Below are 19,693 nucleotides of genomic sequence, written 5' to 3'. Positions count from 1 at the left end.
ACAGCTTATACCCCACAATCATTAAAAGTCTTCATTCTTCTTTGATTCCTGAAGAACCATCCTTTTCTAAATGTGTCCTTTTTAACCTGAAGCTTCTCAGAAGTGTGTTCTGTGTTTTCACTTTTGGATGAGATTTATATCAAAATCACCCATAATAGTAGATGTGAAGTATCAACTATAACACATTCCAAACAGCACATATTTGGTTACACATCAGTCAGATACTTAGTCATCACACCGTATCTATGAAAATGTTTGGTTCATAAATATAAGAGAGCTTGAAGCAGAAAATATTCTTTTTTTGTTTTTGGAAATCTATTTCTGGAGTACCTGTTGTGGCTCAGTGCATTAAGAACCCAACGTACAGAGTTCCCCTTGTGGCACAGGGGAAACGAATCTGACTAGTATCCATGAACTTGTGGGTTGATCCCGGGCCTCACTCTGATTTGACCCCTAACCTGGGAACTTCCATATACCATGGGTGAGGTCCTAAAAAAAGAAAAAGAACCCTATGGAGTGTCGCTGAGGATGTGGGTTTGTTCCCTGGTCTCAGCCAGTGGGTGAAAGTTCTGGCACTGACACAAGCTGTTGTTTAGGTTGCACATGCAGCTTAAATCTATATTGCTGCGACTTAAGCCAGCAGCTGCAGCTCTGATTCAATCCCTAGCCCAGAAGCTTCCATATATTGCATATGTGTTCCAAAAAGGAAAAAAAAATTCTATTTCCCTCAAGGTATCATGAATCATGGTATATTTCATTTCAAACATTTATTAGTATATGATTCTTTGCATATGTTACAACTTTGATGTTCTTCCTACATTTATAAAGAATGTTCTATTTGTATTCTAAAGGAGGCATGACAACCTTTATATTTTTATATCTGTTACAGTGATATGTCTGTAATAAATTTCTTAAATTTTTCTTTGTCATTTAACTCCTTATTCATTCAAATTTTTAGTTCAGTTTTAGATGACCAACTATAATCCATATTTTGTGAAATTCTTCTGCCTGTTACACACACATGCCACTGACTCAGAATATTTTCTTTTTTTTATTTTTAAAAAGTTTATTAGAATATAGTTGCTCTACAAGGTTGTAATCCTTTCTGGTGTACAACAGAGTGATTCAGCTATAAAAAAAAACCCACATCCATTTTTTAAAGATTATTTTGCTTTACCCAGTACCACAGAATATTGGGTAGAGTTCCCTGTGCTATGTAGCAGGTTCCCATTGGTCAGTTTTTCCATTTACCCCAGTGTGTATATGCCAGTCCTAACCCCCCAATCTAGTCCTCCCCCGACGTGTCCTCTTTGGTAACCATAAGTGTGTTTTCGAAGTCTGTGTGTCTGTTGCTGTTCTGCAAATAAGTTCATTTGTCTACTTTAAGACTCCACATGTAAGTGATATCCTACAATATTTGTCTTTCACTGTCTAACTTCACTTAGTATGATAATCTGTAGATCCACATTGCTTCACATGGCATTGTTTCAGTCTTGTTATTGGTGAGTAATATTCCACTGTATATATTCATCTCACTCCTTTGGTAATGGACATTTAGGTTGCTTCCATGTCTTGGCAATTGTAAATTGTGCTGCAAAGAATATTGGGGTGCATGTATCTTTTTGAGTTAAGGTTTTTGTCTGGGTAGATGCCCAGAAGATGGATTGCTAGATCATATAGTAGTTCTGCTTTTCATTTTTTGGGCAAGCTGCGTTCTGTTTTCCATAGTTGTCATGCCAGTTGAAATTCCCACCAACAGTGCTGGATGGTTTTCTTTCCTTTGCACCCTCTCCCGCACTTAATGTTTGTAGTCTTTTTGATGATGGCCATTCTGGCTGGTGTAAGGTGGTACCTCATAGTAGTTTTGATTTGTATTTCTCTAATACTAGCAGTGTTGAACAGCTTTTCCTGAATTTTTTGGCAATCTGTATATCTTCTTTGGGGAAATGTCTATTTAGCCTCCCATGTTAGGGACCTTTTCAGCTTTTGCCTCTTCAGATATTTTCTCTGGTCATAAGGACGGTCATTGTTAATTTTGATTGGAGGCTATTCACTCGGTTTCTATAGATCAATCCATGATTCTTCAGACCATGTCTGCAGCATGTCGCCAAGGTGAACAGTCACATTCAGGGGGTGGGGTCTGTCTCCATCATCCTGGAACCTATTATTCAGCCCTTTTTAAATATGGGGTAGGAGCAATGGTCTTTTCTTCCTCAGCTACTTCCTGCTGGTTGGGGGGGAGGAGTACTGCTGGCTGGATATGGTCGGTTCCTACTATGGAGGATGGGAAGAAAAGAAAAATGAGATTAAACACAGGTTTGGAATTTAGGTTCCTACTGGTACTGTTGAAGGAGGAGTGTAGTTTTAAATAACGGGGGCTCTTGGTCCTTATACATGCTGTCTCCCTTCTGTTGTTCTAAGAGGAGACCTTGAAAATGTAACGTTGCAGCTGCCAGCTGATGTTGCTTTGAGAACAGCTTGTGGCATCAAGTCTGACAGGGCACATAAACCTTAAGTTTTTAGCAGTATAGACTTATGTAAAATTACTCCCATAATATGTCCTTGCATTACCTTGGGTATCTGACCCACAGCTGCTCCATTTTGCCTTTTCTCTCTAATGGCCAATGAAGATGAGGGTTTCAGTTTTTCTAGATATGAGAAGATGCAAGAATTGGGGCCAATAAAAATCCTTATCTAAAATCTAACTATCTGAAGGCCTGTTCTGTCAGTGTTCCCAGAGCACAGAGTGTCTCACTCCTGGGTTCCATGCTGAGCTCTGCTAGGGGGTGCTGTGAGTTGGCAGCTGCAATGGCTCATGTTTTACTCCATGGAGAGGCTGATGGCAAGTGTCAGTCTTCAGTTCACAGTGCTTGCCCATGGTCATATATTTGACCATACTTTGGGGAGGCATATCATGACCATTTTGTCGTCCCACAGCACTGGGCATGAATATTCCTAGATCTGGCAAAGATTTTGCTGACAGGCAACTCAGTGTACTATTACTGGATTAGGCCTTATTAACAGTAGTCAAAAGCCTCTGGACCACCTATCTTCCCTGTCTATTTTGGTCCAGGAACATATTTCTTCTTGCTGCATTTTCCCATATCTAGAGATCACTGAGCTCACATGGAACTGCATATCATCATTGTATCAGAGGCTCAGCTACAAATGCAGCAATGCAAGAAATAGCAATTTTGTGAAAAGTTAATAAAATATAGATAGCAGTATTAGTAGAGTCATGATCAAAAATTTAAGTTAAGAGCTTTCATCCTGTTAATATTAGATGAAAATGTATTTATGGTCTGGGTAAGAACAGATTTTTTTGTTGTTGTTTTTTTTTTTTTTTTTTTTTTTTTGTCTTTTTGCCTTTTGTAGGGCTGCTCCCATGGCATATGGAGATTCCCAGGCTGCACTAATTTATATGCCTACCAACAGTGTATGAGTGTTCTCTTTTTCCACCCCTTCTCCTTTATTTATTGTTTGTGGACTTTTTGAAGAGAGCCATTCTGACAGATGGGAAGTGATACTTCCATTGTGGCATTGATGTGCATTTCTCTGATAGTGATGTTGAGTATCTTTTTGTGTGCTGTTGGCCATCTGTACATCTTCTTTGAAAAAATGTTGGATTGGGTCTTTGGCCCATTTTTCCATTGGGTTGTTTGTTTTTTCAGCATTGACTTTTATGAGTTGTTTGTGTATTATTTTGGATATGAACACCTTGTTGCTTGTGTCATCAGCAGATATTTTCAGGAACCACTATTATGTATTGGTTGGCACATTTTTTATATTTCCATAGATTGAGTATATTGGCTTCATTCTTTTTCCCCCTGGTTTATCTGCCAGATGTCTTGACTGGTGATTTCCGTTATTCTCTTTCATATCTCTTATTGGTTCTGTGTCATTTAGTCTGCTATTCATTGCTTCTAGAATGCTTTTAATCCCAGCAGGTTTTTTTTTTTTTTTTTTTTTTTGTCTTTTTGCTATTTCTTGGGCTGCTCTCATGGGATATGGAGTTTCCCAGGCTAGGAGCCTACACCAGAGCCACAGCAATACAGGATCCAAGCTGCATCTGCAACCCATACCAGAGTTCACAGCAATGCTGGATCCTTAACCTGCTGAGCAAGGGCAGGGAGAGAATCTGTAAACTCATGGTTCCTAGTTGGATTTATTAACCACTGTGGCATGATGAGAACTTTCCCAGTTTGTCTGTTTTTGTCTCATTTCTAGTTTCTAGTCCCTTGTTACAATAACCTGTGTTTCTATCAGTAATTTTTCTTAATTAGCATTTTTATTTTAAAATATTAATTTTAGTTGATTTATAGTATTCTGACAATTTCTGCTGTACAGCAAAGTGACCCAGTTATACATATATAAATATTCTTGTTCTCACATGACCCTCCAAAATGTTCTGTCACAGGTGACTAGTGAGATCTTATACAGCAGGACCTCATTGCTTATTCACACTCCAAATCCAATAATTTGCATCAAAAAACCCCAAACTCCCAGTCCATCCTACTGCTTCCCCCTACCCCTTGGGGAACCACAAGTCTGTTTTGCATGTCCATGAGTTTGTTTTTTTCCTATAGATAGCTTCATTTGTGCCATATATTAGCTTCCAGATTCAAGTCATATAATATGGTATTGGTCTTTTGGGTTGCTGCAAATGGGATTATTTTGTTCTTTTTCTGGCTAAGTAATACTCCATTACGTAAATGTGCCATTTACTCTAGGAGGTAGATCAAAAAAAAAAAAAGATACTGCTGTGATTTCCTCCTCTGTGTGTTCTTGCCTCCTTTGTTATAAGTTCATTGCCCATAGGTATGTGAGTTTAATTCTGCATGTTCTATCCTATTCCCCTGATGTATATTACTCTTTTTGTGCCCCGCCATACTATTTGTATTGCTGTAGCTTTGTACTATAGCTTGAGGTCATGAAGCGTGATTCCACCATCTCCATTTCACTTTCTCAGTATGGCTTTGATTTTTTTAGGGGGGGAGTCTTTTGTGTTGCCACACAATATTTTTTTGTGTAGTGATCTAATTTCATTCTTTTACATATGGCCGTCCAGTTTTCCCAGCACCACTTACTGAAAGGGCTGTCTTTTCACCAGTGTATGTTCTTGCCTCCTTTGTCATAGATTAGTTGATTGAAGGTGTGTGGGTTTAATTCAGGGCTTTCTATCATGTTCCACTGATTTATATGTCTGTCTTTGTGCCAGTACCATACAGTTTTGATGACTGTAGCTCTGTAGGATAGTCTGAAGTCCGGGAGCCTGATTCCTTCAGCTCCATTTTTATTTTTCAGGATGGCTTTGGCTATTCTGGGTCTTGTGTGCTTCCAAACAACCTTAAAATATTTTGTTTGAGTTCTGTGAAAACTGTCCTTGGTAATTTCATAGGGATTGCATTGACTCTGTAGATTGCCTTGGGCAGTATAGTCATTTTGATACTATTGACTCTTCCAATCCAAGAGCATGGTATGTCTTTCCATCTGTTTGTGTCATCTTTGACTTCTTTCATCAGTGTCTTATAGTTTTCAGAGTACAGGTCTTTTGTCTCTTTAGGTAGGTTTACTGCTAGGTATTTTATTTTTTGGATGTGATGGTAAATGGGATTGCTTCCCTAATTTCTCTTTCTGATGTTTCATTGCTAGTATGTATAAATGCAGTTGATTTCTGTGTATTAATTTTGTATCCTGCAACTCTGCCAAATTCATGTATGAGCTCAAACATTTTTCTGGTAGAATCTTTAGGATTCTCTAGGTATGGGATCACGTCATCTACAAATAGTGCTAGTTTCTCTTCTTCCTTTCCAATTTGGATTCCTTTTATGTCTTTTTCTTCTCCAATTGCTGTGGCTAGGACTTCCAAACCTATGTTGAAGTGTAGTGGTGAGAGTAGACATTCGTGTCATGTTCCTGATCAGAGTGGGAATTCTTTCAGCTTTTCACCATTGAGAATGATGTTCGCTGTGGGTTTGTCATCTGTGGCCTTTATTATGTTGAGGTAGGTTCCCTCTCTTCCCACTTGCTGAAGGGTTTTTCTCAGAAATAGGTGTTGGGTTTTGTCAAAGGCTTTTTCAGCATCTAGTGAGAGGATCACACGGTTTTTATTGGATTCTGCTCAATGCTGGTAGAGCTGAGGGAGGTACCATGAGTAACTGATACTGAAAGTAGAGCAACTACACAGATAATACAAGCAAGCACATTTGTCTGTAGTTTTGGGCAGCCGATTGGCCAGATCATGCATGGTGACGCTTTAATCCTTCCTCTTTCTACTAGTAGTACAAGATACAAAAATAAAGGCTATTTAGGCTGCTGGTTGTATCCCCACCTCTCGCATCATCTGTATTAGGATGTAGGAAATGGAGAGCCCTTACTACCATCTTTCTAATTAGTTCAATTGGAGAATCTTAACTTTTTCCAGGGGATATTTTCATATTCTCCAATTAGGCCTCTGAAGGAGCCTTACTTATTCGATTCCAGAAAGTCAAATCTCTCATGGCATCCTGTCATCACCAAAAAATGGAAGTAAATTAGAAGGGTCTTAGATTTTACCATATTTGAAATTCCAGTGTTTTAGCCTTGCAGTTTTGACAATGTTAGGAAAAAATATTTTAGATGCCTTAGTATGTGCCAAAAAAATATTTTCATGACACAAACGGACAGCAATAGTACTGATGTTTTTATCTGTAACTTTGGTACACATGTCCCATGGAGTGATGCAAAGTAGTCCAGTTGGCTGCTGTGTAATCAGTATATAGGGATTAAAGATCAGGAATCTTAAGCTTCGCTCATCCCAAACTCTTCAATTAGGATGAATGCAATGCTGTCTAACATCTGAGCAGAGCAAGACACTCTCTGTATTTTATTCATCAGGTAATTAATCTGCATTTTGCCCCAACCAGAGACAGCCGGCATCTTCATCAGTGTGTTGTACAAAAGTCACTGAACAGAGGTGCAAGCAGAAGCTGATACAAGATAGGAAAGAAATGAAAGGCCCTTGTGGGATTTTCTCCTAACACATTGCAATCTCCCATTTACAATGTGGGAGCACTCAACCCTCTGAGGAAAAAGGCCCAAGGAAGGGTTTTGCATCTGTGGTTCTATGGGAGTGCTAAAGATGTGGAGAGGCATGAAGAGTTGGTGAGAATGATGATAAGATTTTTAAAAAACAGATTCATGGATAAAGTGATGTTTACCTGTGTGAATCAATGAGAGGTAGGAGCAAATTTAAGCAAACCCAGACACAATATTTTCTGTATCAATGCAATGTCTTAGAAAGGTTGAAAAACTTTCACATTGTGATACAGCAAATTGAATTTTTGTGGAAAGCTAACATACATTTAAATCTCATTTATTAAATGTATTGGAATGAAGAATAGACAGCATAGTAACTGGACCTTGACCTCAACTCCTCTCACAAGCACACAAAAAACACAACTGTCAAATAAATAAGAAATAAATAAATAAATACATACATACATAAATAAAATTTTTATGAATTTCAGGAAAAGGGAGTTCCCATGGTGGTTCAGAAGTTAACAAACCTGGCTAGGATTCATGAGGATGTGGGTTTGATCCCTGGCTTCACTCAGTGGGTTAAGGACCTGCAGTTGTGGTGAGCTGTGGTGTAGATTGCAGATGTGGCCCAGATCTGATGTTGCTGTGGCTGTGGCATAGGATGTCAGCTCCAGCTCCAGTTGGACCCCTTGCCTGAGAACCTCCCTGTGCTGTATGTGTGGCCCTAAAATACCAAAGAAACAGAAATTTCAATAGTGCCAATCCTCAGCAATCCTCTATACAAAAGACTGGAGTCTACTGAAAAGAGAAAATGTGTTCTACATTGAATGACACACAAAGGAACCCTTGAGACAACGGGGGGGGGGGGGACTCACTCATAGTACAGTCAACTGCCGTACCACCCAAGTGGGAAAATTACAAACTGTAGATTAATTATATTGCAGAAGTTATCCAAAAGGAGTGAGAGCTCTTAGCCACATGCCACACTCTCCAGACTAGTGGTCTAGCATTAGGAGGTAGAGCCTCCACAGCATTTGGCTTTGTAGGCCAGTGGGACTTAAAAGGCTGTTGCTCCAGAAACTGGAAGGATCAGAGATTACAATCTGGGAAGATGCACAGAAGATCTCACATGCACTAGGAAAAAGTGAAAAACCAGTGACATGATGGGAGACTTGGACAGTCCTATATGCTGGTCTTATCAGGACTCTTGGGAAGACAGGGGGTAGCAGGGCTCTCTTTGGGGTCATAAAGACTGGTAGCAGATATAACAGGGACCAATGTGAACTTTGGCCAGAGGCAGACAAGTTGGGTCCTTGGCAACAAGACCTGGCCCCACCCAACAGCCTGTAAACTACAATGCTGAGAAGCCTTAGGTCAGAAAACCAACAATGTGGGAATACAACCCTATCCATCAGCAGTCAGGCTATCTAAAGGCTTTGTGAGCCCAGAGACACCTCTAGACATGCCCTTTGAAACAACCCTGCACAACATAAAGCCAAGACCTGCTTCCTCCACCAGTGGGCACCAAGAGCCTCTAAAACCCAGAAGCCTGCACAAGCCTCCAGACCAGCCTCCCCCACCAAAACACAGACAGCAGAATCAAGACAATATACAAGGGAATCACTATAAGGGTATCATGAACTTTCAGCAGACATTTTGCATATCAGAAAGGAGGGGCACAATATATTTTAAATGATGAAATGAGGGGAAGTCCTACCACCAAGCATAAGCTACCCCAAAAGGCCTCATCCTGATTTGATGGGGAAATCAAATTCTTTACAGAGAAACCAAATTTTTAAAAAATCAACAAATAAACCTAGCTTTAGAACTAAAAGAACTCCTCTAAGTGGAAATGCTAAAAGCAATCCTCTACGTGGAAATGGCCACAGGTAGAACCAGGAAATTTATGAAGGAGACAATTAGAAAATGCTCTCTGTGGCAAGAAGGCAAACAGACAATAAAGGTAGGGAAACTTCCACAAATATGATATCAAAGCTGGTATTTATAATTTAAAAATAATCATATTTGTATATAGACTACCATATTGCAACTACATGATAACCACAAAGCAAAATTCTATCATAGCTATATACCAAAAAAAAGTAAAAGAAAAAAGAATCCAAATTAAAGCAAAAGATAGATATCAAATCGAAGGAGATGAGACCAAAAGGGGAAAGGAAGGGAAATCAGTACAAGATGGCAGAGGAGTGAGAGGTGGATATTACCTTCTTCCAAAAATATATAATAAAAAATCCATGTGTAGACCAATTCTCCCAGTACATCTACTGAACACTGAAAGAAGAAATCAGCCTTCCTTAAGGACAAGAAAATCTCCACATATCTGGAGTAAGAGCAATAGAAATGAAATGAAGAAGGAGAAGCAGCGATCCCAATTAGAAGAACAGGAGACCTCCCCTGAAGGAGCAAACAATGAAACTGTCTAATAGACACTGACTTCAAAAGGAGGTAATGAACATACCAAAGCAATTAAGACAGGCTATCAACAGAAATGTGGATTATTGTAAAAAGGACCTAGAAACTGTAAGGAGGAGCCAGGAAAAATTAGAAAACTCCTTTGCCATGATAAAAGCAGAGTGAAAGGCAATGAATAGCAGAATGAACAATGTGACCTGGAACTCAAAAAATGGAAATCACCCAAGCATGACAGCAGACAGACAGCCAAATGAACAGCAAAAAAAATTAAAAAAAGAAGAAGAAAGAAGAAGAAAAGAAAACAACATAAGCGATATATGGGATAATACAAAACATGTTGATCTCTGCATGGCTAAGTTCCCAGAAATTGAGGAGAGTCAAAAAGGTGTTGAAAATGTACTTGAAGCCTAAAATCTTCCCAAATCTAAAGAAGGAAAGAGATATGCCAGTACATGGGGAACAGAGGGTCCCCAACAAGACACACCCAAACAGACCTATACCAAAGCCATACACTTTTTTTAAAACAGCAAAAGTGAAAGATAAACAAAGACTTCTAAAGGCAGCAAGAGAAAAGCAAAGCATTAATTACAAGGGAACCCCCATAAGGCTTTTAGCTTATTTCTCTACAGAAAAGCTGCAGGCTAGAAGGGAGTGGCAAAATATACTCAAGATACTAAAAGAAAAAAAAAGGGGGGGAGTCTGGAGGAGGATGGTGGATGAGTAGGACATGTGGCTCACTGATTCCTGGAAATACATTGAGAATATATCTACATGTGGAACTCTTCACACAGAACAGTTGCTAAACACTTGACAAAAGATCTCAGGATTAGGATAGGGTAAGAAAACCTTCATGAAACCATAAAGGACAAAAGAAAGAAGAAAAAGAGAGAGGGGGGAGAAGGGAGACAGGACAGTCACCCCTAGGAAGGAGTTGGAAAGAGGAAAAGCTCCTGCGCTCTGGGAAGCTCCAGCACCAGTGAGGAGGTCGGCCTGGACAGAGGAGGAACTTTAGAGTACTGGAGGAGAACAGAGCAATTGGTGTGAAGCAGTTAAAATGGAAACAATCCACAAACCATCAGTGCTATAGTGGCAACCAGATGCCAGTGCAAATGTCGGGAACTAAAACTCTGGCCTTAGAGGTTAGACACAAAGAGAGATGAGGGTTGGCCATGCAGAAACAGCCTGAAGGAATTAGAGCATAGGGGACCACATTTGAGGGTGGAAGCTGAGGCAACCCACACAGGATTAGAGACTAGGCACCATTGTTTGGGGATGCTGAAGAGAAGGAGTGGCTGCCTAGCAACAGATGGGGAGCAGCAGCAGCCTTAGAGCTACAGAGAACTCAGAGCAGGAAGAGTCACAGCAGGGGGTGGGGGAATGGAACAAGCTCTGCTTCTCCTGCCAGTGGCTCCCACTCTAGTGACGCAAATTTCATACCCAAAGAGCCCCAAGAGGGCCATCTGTGCACCATCCCTGACATACGTGGTGCTGGTAAAACTGGACAGCCACATGGAAAAGCATGAAATTACATCACTTCCTAACGCCATACACAAAAATAAACTCCAAATGGATGAAAGACCTAGATATAAGACCACACGCTTTAAAACTCTTAGAGGAAAACATAGGCCAAACACTCTCCAAAAAATACACCACAGCAACATCCTCTCAGATACACCTCTTAGAGTCATGACAATAAAAACAAAAATAAACAAATGTGATTTAATTAAACTGAAAAGTTTCTGCACAGCAAAGGAAGCCCTAAACAAAATGAAAAGACAACCCACAGAATGGGAGAAAATCTTTGCAAATGAATCAACTGACAAGGGATTGAGCTCCAAAATTTATAAACACCTCCTACTGCTCAATACCAAAAAAAAACAAACACCCCCATCCAAAAATGGGCAGAAGACCTAAACAGACAATTCTCCAAAGAGGACATACAGATGGCCAAAAAAACACAGGAAAACATGTTGAACATCACTCATTACAAGAGAAATGCAAATCAAAACCACTGTGAGGTACCACCTTACACCAGCCAGAATGGCCATCATCAAAATGTCTACAAACAGTAAGTGCTGGAGAGGGTGTGGAGTAAATGGAGCCCTACACACTGTAAGACTCGAAAAGACACATGTATTCCAATGTTCACTGCAGCACTATTTTCAATAGCCAAGACATGGAAACAACCTAAATGTCCATCGACAGAGGAGTGGATCAAGAAGAAGTGGTACAGATAACAATGGAAAATTACTCAGCCATTGAAAGGAAAGAAATACTGACATTTGTAGCAACAGGGATGGATCTAGAAATTATCATGCTAAGTGAAGTCAGTCAGACAATGAGACACCAACATCAAACACTATCACTTACATGTGGAATCTAAAAAAAGGACACATGAACATCTTTGCAGAACAGATACTGACTCACAGACTTTAAAAAATGTATGGTTTCCAAATGAGACAGGTTGGGGGGTGGGGGGATGCACTGTGGGTTTGGGATAGAAATGCTGTGAAATTTGGTTGTGATGAGTGTTGTACACCTATAAATGTAATAAAATTCATGAAGTAATTTTTTAAATTCTGAAAATTATAAAGTATTGTCAAAATAAATTAGATCAGAATACCATTGTCTCTCTCTCTCTCTTTTTTTTTTTTTTTTGGCCTTTTTAGGGTTGCACCCACTGCATATGGAGGTTCCCAGACTAGGGATCCAGTCGGATCTGTAGCCACCAGCCTACACCACAGCCACGGCAATGCCAGATCCTTAACCCACTGAGTGATGCCAGGGATCAAACCTGCATCCTCATGGATGCTAGTCAGGTTGGTTTATCACTGAGCCATGACAGGAACTCCGAGAATATGCTTGACTATGAAATTATGTGGAGATTTGGGACACTGACCTTTCACAGAGTTAAAAATCTGCATATAACTTTATACAGTCAGCCCTCTGTATCTGAGGTTCCACATCCACATGTATTGTCTAGTACTATGGTACTTATTTAGTGAAAAAAATCCACCTAAGTAGACTCACCTCGTTCAAACCCATATTGTTCAAGGTCCATGTTTGTGTATTGGAAAACTTATATATCAAGATGGAAATGCTTCACATATTGATCTACAGAGTAAACAAAATGCTATTCAAATTACAGCTGGTTCACTGCAGAAACTGAAGGGCTGGTATTAAAATTCATGTGGAAATTCAAAGGAACCCAAATAGCCAAAACAATCTCAAATAACTATAAAACTGGGGCACTCACAACTCATGCATCCTGATGTAAAAACGTGCTATACAATGGCAATAATCACTATGATTGTCATAGGACTGGTTCAAGGATTAATAAATAGATCAATGATATTGAACTGAGAGTCCAGAAATAAATGTAAATGACTGTAACTTTGTGGTCAACAGATTTTTGACAGTACAGCCAAGGCAGTTCAATGGGAGGAAGAATAGTGATGTCAACAAATGGTGCTAGAACAACTAGTGAGTTCATCCACATGCAAAAGAAGCTGGACCCCTTCCTCACACCATATACAAAACTTCACTCAAAATGGACCGTAGACATAAATATAAGTGACAAAACTATAGAATTCTTAGAAGGAAATATTAATATAAATAGTTGTGACCTTGCATTGGTCAATGTTGATTTTGTTTCTGTTTTTGTTTTGGTCAATGTTGTTTTAACATGACATGTAAACATAAGTGACCAAAGAAAAAATAGAAAAAGCAGACTTTAACAAAGCTAAAGAAGTTTTGTGATCAAAGAACTATATCAAGAAAGTGAAAGGACCACCAAGAGAATGGAAGAAACCAATTTGCAAATCATATATCTGAGGAGGACTATGCATTCAAAATATATAAAGAATTTTTACAACTCAACAATAAAAAGACAAGTAAGTCAATTGGTGACAAAAATGGGGAAAGGATTTGGATAGACATTTCCCCAACGAAGACACACAAATGGACAGAGTACACGAAAAGATGCTCAACATCATTAGTCATTAAGGAAATGTAAATCAAAATCACAGTGAGATACCACTTCACATTGACTCCAGATGGCTCTCATAACAGGCCCTGCTGAAGACAGAGAGAAATTGGGACCCTTATATATTGCTCTTAGGAATGTAAATTGCTGCAAACACTGTGAAAACTAGATTGGTGGTTCCTCAATAAGTTAAACATGGAATACCCATATAATCCTGAAATTTGGCTCTTGGGTATAAACCCAAGACAACTGATAACATACGTTCAAACAGAAACTTGTGCATGAATAAACAGAGCAGAATTACTCTTAATGACCACATAGTGGAAAGAAATAATGGACTGGATAAGCAAAACGTAATTTTTCTCTACAATGGACATTTATTCAGCAATTTAAAAATTCATCCTGGGGAGTCGGCCCAAGATGGTGGTGGAAGGGGCCTGGGCTTCATCTATGCCCTCCCAGTGAGGGCCGGGAGGGGGGGGCGGTAGGGGGACCGGTAGCCCAAGACCACCCCGGTCGTTCTCCTTCCCTAGTTCTGTGGCTGGGGAGGTACCCTTCCCCTCCACGCCTTGGAGCCTTTGCCTCTGTCTCTGGGTGGGGCCACGCGTCCTCCGCCTCTATCACCGCCCCCCACCCACCCCTGCCTCTGCCTGCAGCTGTGGTGGTACATGTGCCCTTCCCCGAGGTGACCAGTGCCCTCCTGGAGTGCCTCAATCAGCAGCGGCTGCAGGGACAGCTCTGTGATGTGTCCATCTGAGTGCGGGGAACGGAATTCAGTGCTCATCTTCTCGTCCTGGCTGCGTCTTCCCCTAGTTTCCATGACCAGCTCTTACTCAAGGGCATATCTTACTTCAAGACTGTCCTGGCTTCAGCTTACACTGGCCGGCTCTGCATGGCCACTGCTGCCATTGTCGACTTCCTCACAGTGGGGTCTGTGCTCCAGATGTGGCACATTATGGACAAGTGCACTGAACTCCTCTGAGAGGGTTGGGCCTCAGCCACCACCACCACCATCACCACTGCTGCAGCCACGTCAGTCACTGTCCCTGCTGCTGGGGTCTCCCTGGGAGTGGGGGAAGAGTACCCCTGCTGCTGTGGGCTCTGTGCGCTCCCATGCCTCCAGCCAGGCCAGCAACAATCAGTCCCCCAGCAGCAGCAACTACTTCAGCCCCTGGGAGTTGACTGATTGCTCCTCTTCCTCCCAAGAGGCTTTTGCGCTTCTGCAGTGAGGAGTGGGGAGCACCGGAGGTGGCGGCTACGTGTTCCCAGCCTCTGTGTTTGGCAGTGGAGGGGCTACCTCTGGGAAGCTGATGCTGGAGGCAGATGAGCGGTGTGATGATAGCGGGGATGGGGGATGGGGGCGATGGTCCCAGGGGCTGGGCTCCGGTGGCCCGCCTGTGCACCCCCCAGCATCGTGCCACAGAAACCCTGGGTGTACATGAAGCGGGGTGGAACCTGCCCCACACCAGCACCCCTGGCTCCCCAAGACTCAGACCTGGAAGAGAGTGAGGAGAAGACTTGGTGTTGACCTGGGAGGATGATGAAAGTGAAGAGCTGGGGGGTGGCTCCCAGGATCCACCACGGGGAGAACCTGAGGCACGCTTAGTACTAGTGTTTGTCCGGACCCTGTCTGAGCCGCCAGACAAGGGCGAGAAGCAGGTCAATTTCTGGGAGTCCTCCAATGACTTTGACCCTTATGAGGATGGGGGTCCTGCGGCAGAGCTTGAGGATTCGGGGGGGCAACCCCTTCTTCTGACACTCCCATCCACCCCCCTAGGCCCCTGGTTCCACTGGACATGCAGGGCAACCAGATCCTAGTCTTCCCATCCTCTTCATTCACTTCCTCCTCCTCCTCACAGGCTTCAGGCCAGCCGCCAGGGAACCAATCTGAACACGGGGTGGTGATGATGGGGGGGTGCACCTTCAGGAGCCCTGGGCAGGCCAGGTGGCACTGGTGGGACCCCTGGAGGGACACATGGTAGGGATGGATAGAAGATCTTTCTGTGCCACTGCAGGAAGTCCTCTCCCACAAGAGGATGCATGATCAGCAAGTGAGCAGGCACCTCAACCTGCAGCCTTTTGACTGCTCCATGTGTAAGGAGAAGTTCAAGTTCACCTGATAGAGCACAGGAAGACTCACACAGGCCTCAATCCCTACAAGTGTGGCATCTGTGCCAAGAAGTTCATGTGGCAAGGCAGCTTCATGTGCCACCTGGGACACTGTGAGGCAGGGGCAGGGCCGGGGCCGGGACCCAGTTTGGGGGAAGGCTGGGACCTGGGGGCAGCCCTTTGGGCCAGCCTTGCAGCCCAAGAGAGTCCCCTGTCTGGGGCAGCAGCAAGGAGGGGAGTGGGGCCATGCCCGCCTCCAGCCTTCGGGTCTGGTCGCCTCCATCTGTCCACAAGGAGGAGATGGGCTTCATGGGGTCAGAGGAGAGAAGTGAAGAGGCAGGTTACTGGAGGTATGCTGGGAGCCGTCGGTGAAAGTCTGCCTGCTGACAAAGTCCAGGAGACTGAGGACCCCAGACTGCACAGCATGTCTGGGGAAGCCACGGTCCTACTTCTTCTTCTCTGCCTGCTTATGCTGTTAATAAAAACTGTGAGAGCTGGGAAATTGCTGTCAAATAAAGTTCCCTGAAAAAAGACACCTGGGAGGGTACACGTCGGGGCTTAGTGTTTACACACAAATTCCTACTACCCCCTTGTTCTATGATCATCATCCACTTCTGAGTTTCCTCCCTTTTTTCTATAGAGACCCTAATAGAATGCTTTCATATTTAGACTGTTACTGTTTAACCTGTGGAAAACCCTGGAGACAAAAGAGAGGCTTGAGGCACAGGTCTCTCCATGCTCCAGCAGGTAGCTCTTTTTTTGCTGGGGACTAGTTGCTGAATAGGATAGATATTGGGCCTTAATTATAGGAAAACTTGTGCGGTTTGCACCACATAATTGTATACAGGTCAGGAATTTACCTACTTTCGGTCAATTGTATATTGCTATGCCAGGCCTGTTGGCCCAACCTCAAGGAGTGTCAGTGCTGTGGTTTCTAGTTCTTTGAGAATCAAAATAACCTTTGATATATATGATTAAGCTTTACTAATAGAATATAGTTTGGCCTCAGGTTTTAGGCACATAATAATACTTTAAATTGTAAAGCTAATAAGTTCATGCTTTTGCTACCTACAAATTTAGATCATTAGGGAGTTCCCGTTGTGGCGCAGTGGTTAACGAATCCGACTAGGAACCATGAGGTTGCGGGTTCGTTCCCTGCCCTTGCTCAGTGGGTTAACAATCCGGCGTTCCCGTGAGCAGTGGTGTAGGTTGCAGACGTGGCTCGGATCTCGCGTTGCTGTGGCTCTGGCGTAGGCCGGAGACTACAGCTCCGATTGGACCCCTAGCCTGGGAACCTCCATATGCTGCGGGAGCGGCCCAAGAAATAGCAAAACAAAAAACAAACAAACAAAAAAAGAGACAAAAAAAATTAGATCATTAATATGAGTACATTTAATTCTAAAAAGTCAAGTGGAAAGTACCAAAAAGAGCATTGTTTGTGTTCACAAATGTACCTGGTCATGTACCAGGTCATAAGGTAACATTTGACGGAGTGGAAAGTTAAAAAATATCACCAGAGGTATGACGCATGACGTATGCCATAGGAAATAAAAAAATTGTATATAAGCTTGGTTGATTCAAACAATAAGCGAGCAGTTCTGCAGAAGCATCAGGTCTGTGTCCATTGTTTTGCTGATGCCGCTCATCCTTCAGGAAGCCCTGGTCTGCCTGAAGTAGGACTCTGGCAGGGGTAGCCTTCCAAGAAGAGGGAAGAGGGGCAGGGAGCCAGGGGTGCTGTAGCTCTTCAGTGATGTCCCAACACACCTTCTGCCTTCCTATCTCAATAGGCTTCTACATATTCTGGAGGGGGACTGTGTTGCACCATGGATCATCCCATTCCACCCCGCAGCCCCTCCTCCCCAAAGTATCCCCAAACCCAGCCCTTCCTTCCCCTCAGGTGGGTACACTGAAGCCCCAGCCCCCAATAGAATAGGGCACACATGGTGGGGGTGGGGAGGGAGGGGGGGCTAGTTGAGCATCCTGGAGTCACTGGGTCAAGGGTCAGGTGTTTGTGGTCTTACCTGAAGTTTTCATTTGTGTTGTTGTGGGGACCAGGACTTTGAACTCCACCCTTGTCCTGGAACATACCTTGTTCCTCAGAGGATGTGCCCCTTATTTCTACCCTAACCCCTCCTCCCCCACCTTGGGGTCCCCCAACTTGATTCTCACTGGGGAGGGGGGCAGTGAAGACAATGAGGGAGTAAGTTGTAGGAATACAAGGTTTTTATGTTAAATATTATGTTTTTAAATGACGATTGAACTATTCATCCTAATATGTGGATGGGTCTAGAAAAGATTAAGCTAAGTGAAAAACCAATCTCAAAAGGAATATTATTGTAAATCTATTCATAAGAAATGTGCAGATGGGCAAAACCATAGAGACAGAAAGTAGATTCATAGTTGTCTAGAACTAAAGAGTTAGGGAGACATGAGGTTCATGGGTATAGCTTTTTTTCTTATGGAGTGAGGAAATTTTCTGAAATTGCTTATGACGGTGGCTGCACAACTACATGAATCTAGTCAAAGCCATTGAAATGTACACCTTACATGGGTAAATTATTGGCAATATGAATTTTATCTCCGAAAGTTAAAAATATGCATGTCCTAGTGATTTGACTTCTAGAAATGTTTTGTAAGAAAGTAAGTGTACAAGTGTTCAGGCGGAAGCATACATATTCAGCGTGCCACTGTTCAAAACAGCATAAAACTAACTAAATATCCATCAATAGATTCAAATTGAACAAATTAAGATGCCCATACAATGAAATACACTAAGTCACGCAAAATGATTACCTTCATATCTATGAATAAATGCAACTAAGTAGTAGGGAGGCAACTGTGGTGAGGCAGAGTAATAAAAGCATTCAACATGAGTTTAAAGAAGATGTATTATGACATATCTATAGATATACATTTTTGTATATGTAAAAACATTGCTGCTAGAGAACAAGTGGGGAATAAGTGTGAAGCTGAAGGCTCTAACAGGACTTCGATAAAAACCAAAATGTGAAACCAAATGAGCTTCAAACTAACCTCTCAAAGTTACTCGGACCAGGGTAATGAGAGATCTCATATGCTGCTAGGACATACACACACAGGCACACACACACACACACACACAGTGACATATGCTCAAAGTCCTAATTGAGTAGGAATTCAAAAAAAAAAAAAAAAAAACTTGGTGGAGGGAAGGAAAGAAAAAAATCCTAGCTCCTGAGCAGAGAAAGTAACTCTGCAGTGTAGAAGAAAACAACAAATGTGACAAACTCACCGATAGCCACAGTGAATTAGACAGGTTTGGAAAGACAGAAGTGCTTTATCCTGCACAGTTTTGTCACACTAAGAACTTCATGTTAATCCTAGGAGCAGGGCAATAGCTAAAAGGCATTAGAGCAGTATGAAGCTATAAAGAGAAGCAAGAGCGGATGGGAGGGAGTTGGTAGACAGCAGTTAGGCATGGCTGGGGCGAATTGAAGATGAAAAGGTCTGGAGCTGGGAAACTCAATTTACAAATGGACCATGGCCAGGCCATATATTAAAATAGAATTCTGATCCCCCAACTCTGCCATAACTAGTCTGGGAAGCCAACAACAACCTCTGCAACAATTGGTCTCACATGGTGAAGTTTTGGTCAATAAGTGTCAGCTGCCCTAATATTTGCCTCTCCTTCCCTTGATTCTAGTTCAAGGCTGTCCAGAGAAAGCCATGCTTGTTTGCCAAACCAGTCACACAGGAAGCCTCACTTCCAGGCAACCCACCACCAACTTTCCCAGACCAATGACCCGCCAGTACATTATACCTGCAGTTTCTCCCCCCGCCACACACACAGAGTTTTCACAACCACAACCACACCCACCTTTGGTCCCCTATCAAACACAGGTGATGGTGGCCAACTCCCTCGCTTCAGCAAGCTCTGAATAAATAGGCTTTGCTTGTCCTCATTCGGATGGTCTCCACTCCTCCTGCAAAGTATTATCAATCAATGTAAAGGGGTATCTTGAGGCCAAAGGAATGGCTAAGCCAGAGCAGGAGCGAGAGGAGAGATATTCCACCATGTGTCTCCTGAGTAAGATAAAACCTGCCTAGGAGCCATGGTTTGAGCTGAGAACTTAGAAGAAAATCACACATATGGTACCCTGGAATTTA

General features: G+C 42.4%; 1 protein-coding gene and 1 pseudogene across 2 annotated transcripts in view; one reads left to right on the top strand and one right to left on the bottom strand.

Moving 5' to 3' along the window:
• Window positions 1-19,693, bottom strand: part of LOC110262092 (uncharacterized) — a 180,074-nt gene that overhangs the window by 148,745 nt on the left and 11,636 nt on the right. Inside the window, exons 2-3 of one of the 2 annotated variants that reach the window (XR_014812467.1) lie at window positions 19,404-19,509; window positions 7,617-7,744 (exon numbers count right to left, since the gene is read on the bottom strand). The exons of the other annotated variant lie outside the window; for it this stretch is intronic. The gene's annotated coding sequence lies outside the window, so the exon portion shown is untranslated. Of the gene's footprint in view, window positions 1-7,616; window positions 7,745-19,403; window positions 19,510-19,693 lie in introns of those variants that run through there. 2 annotated transcript variants of the gene reach the window in all.
• Window positions 13,720-15,919, top strand: LOC146400453 (zinc finger and BTB domain-containing protein 22-like; annotated as a pseudogene).

This window comes from Sus scrofa, chromosome 8 (genome assembly GCF_054392235.1).
Source record: "Sus scrofa isolate SSC_HxYL_T2T_F1_AM1 chromosome 8, Sscrofa_HxYL_maternal_Yorkshire_Landrace_v2.0, whole genome shotgun sequence".
Lineage (NCBI taxonomy): Eukaryota > Metazoa > Chordata > Mammalia > Artiodactyla > Suidae > Sus > Sus scrofa.
Note: the sequence above shows the minus strand (reverse complement) of the source record. Positions and strands in the feature narration are given on the sequence as shown.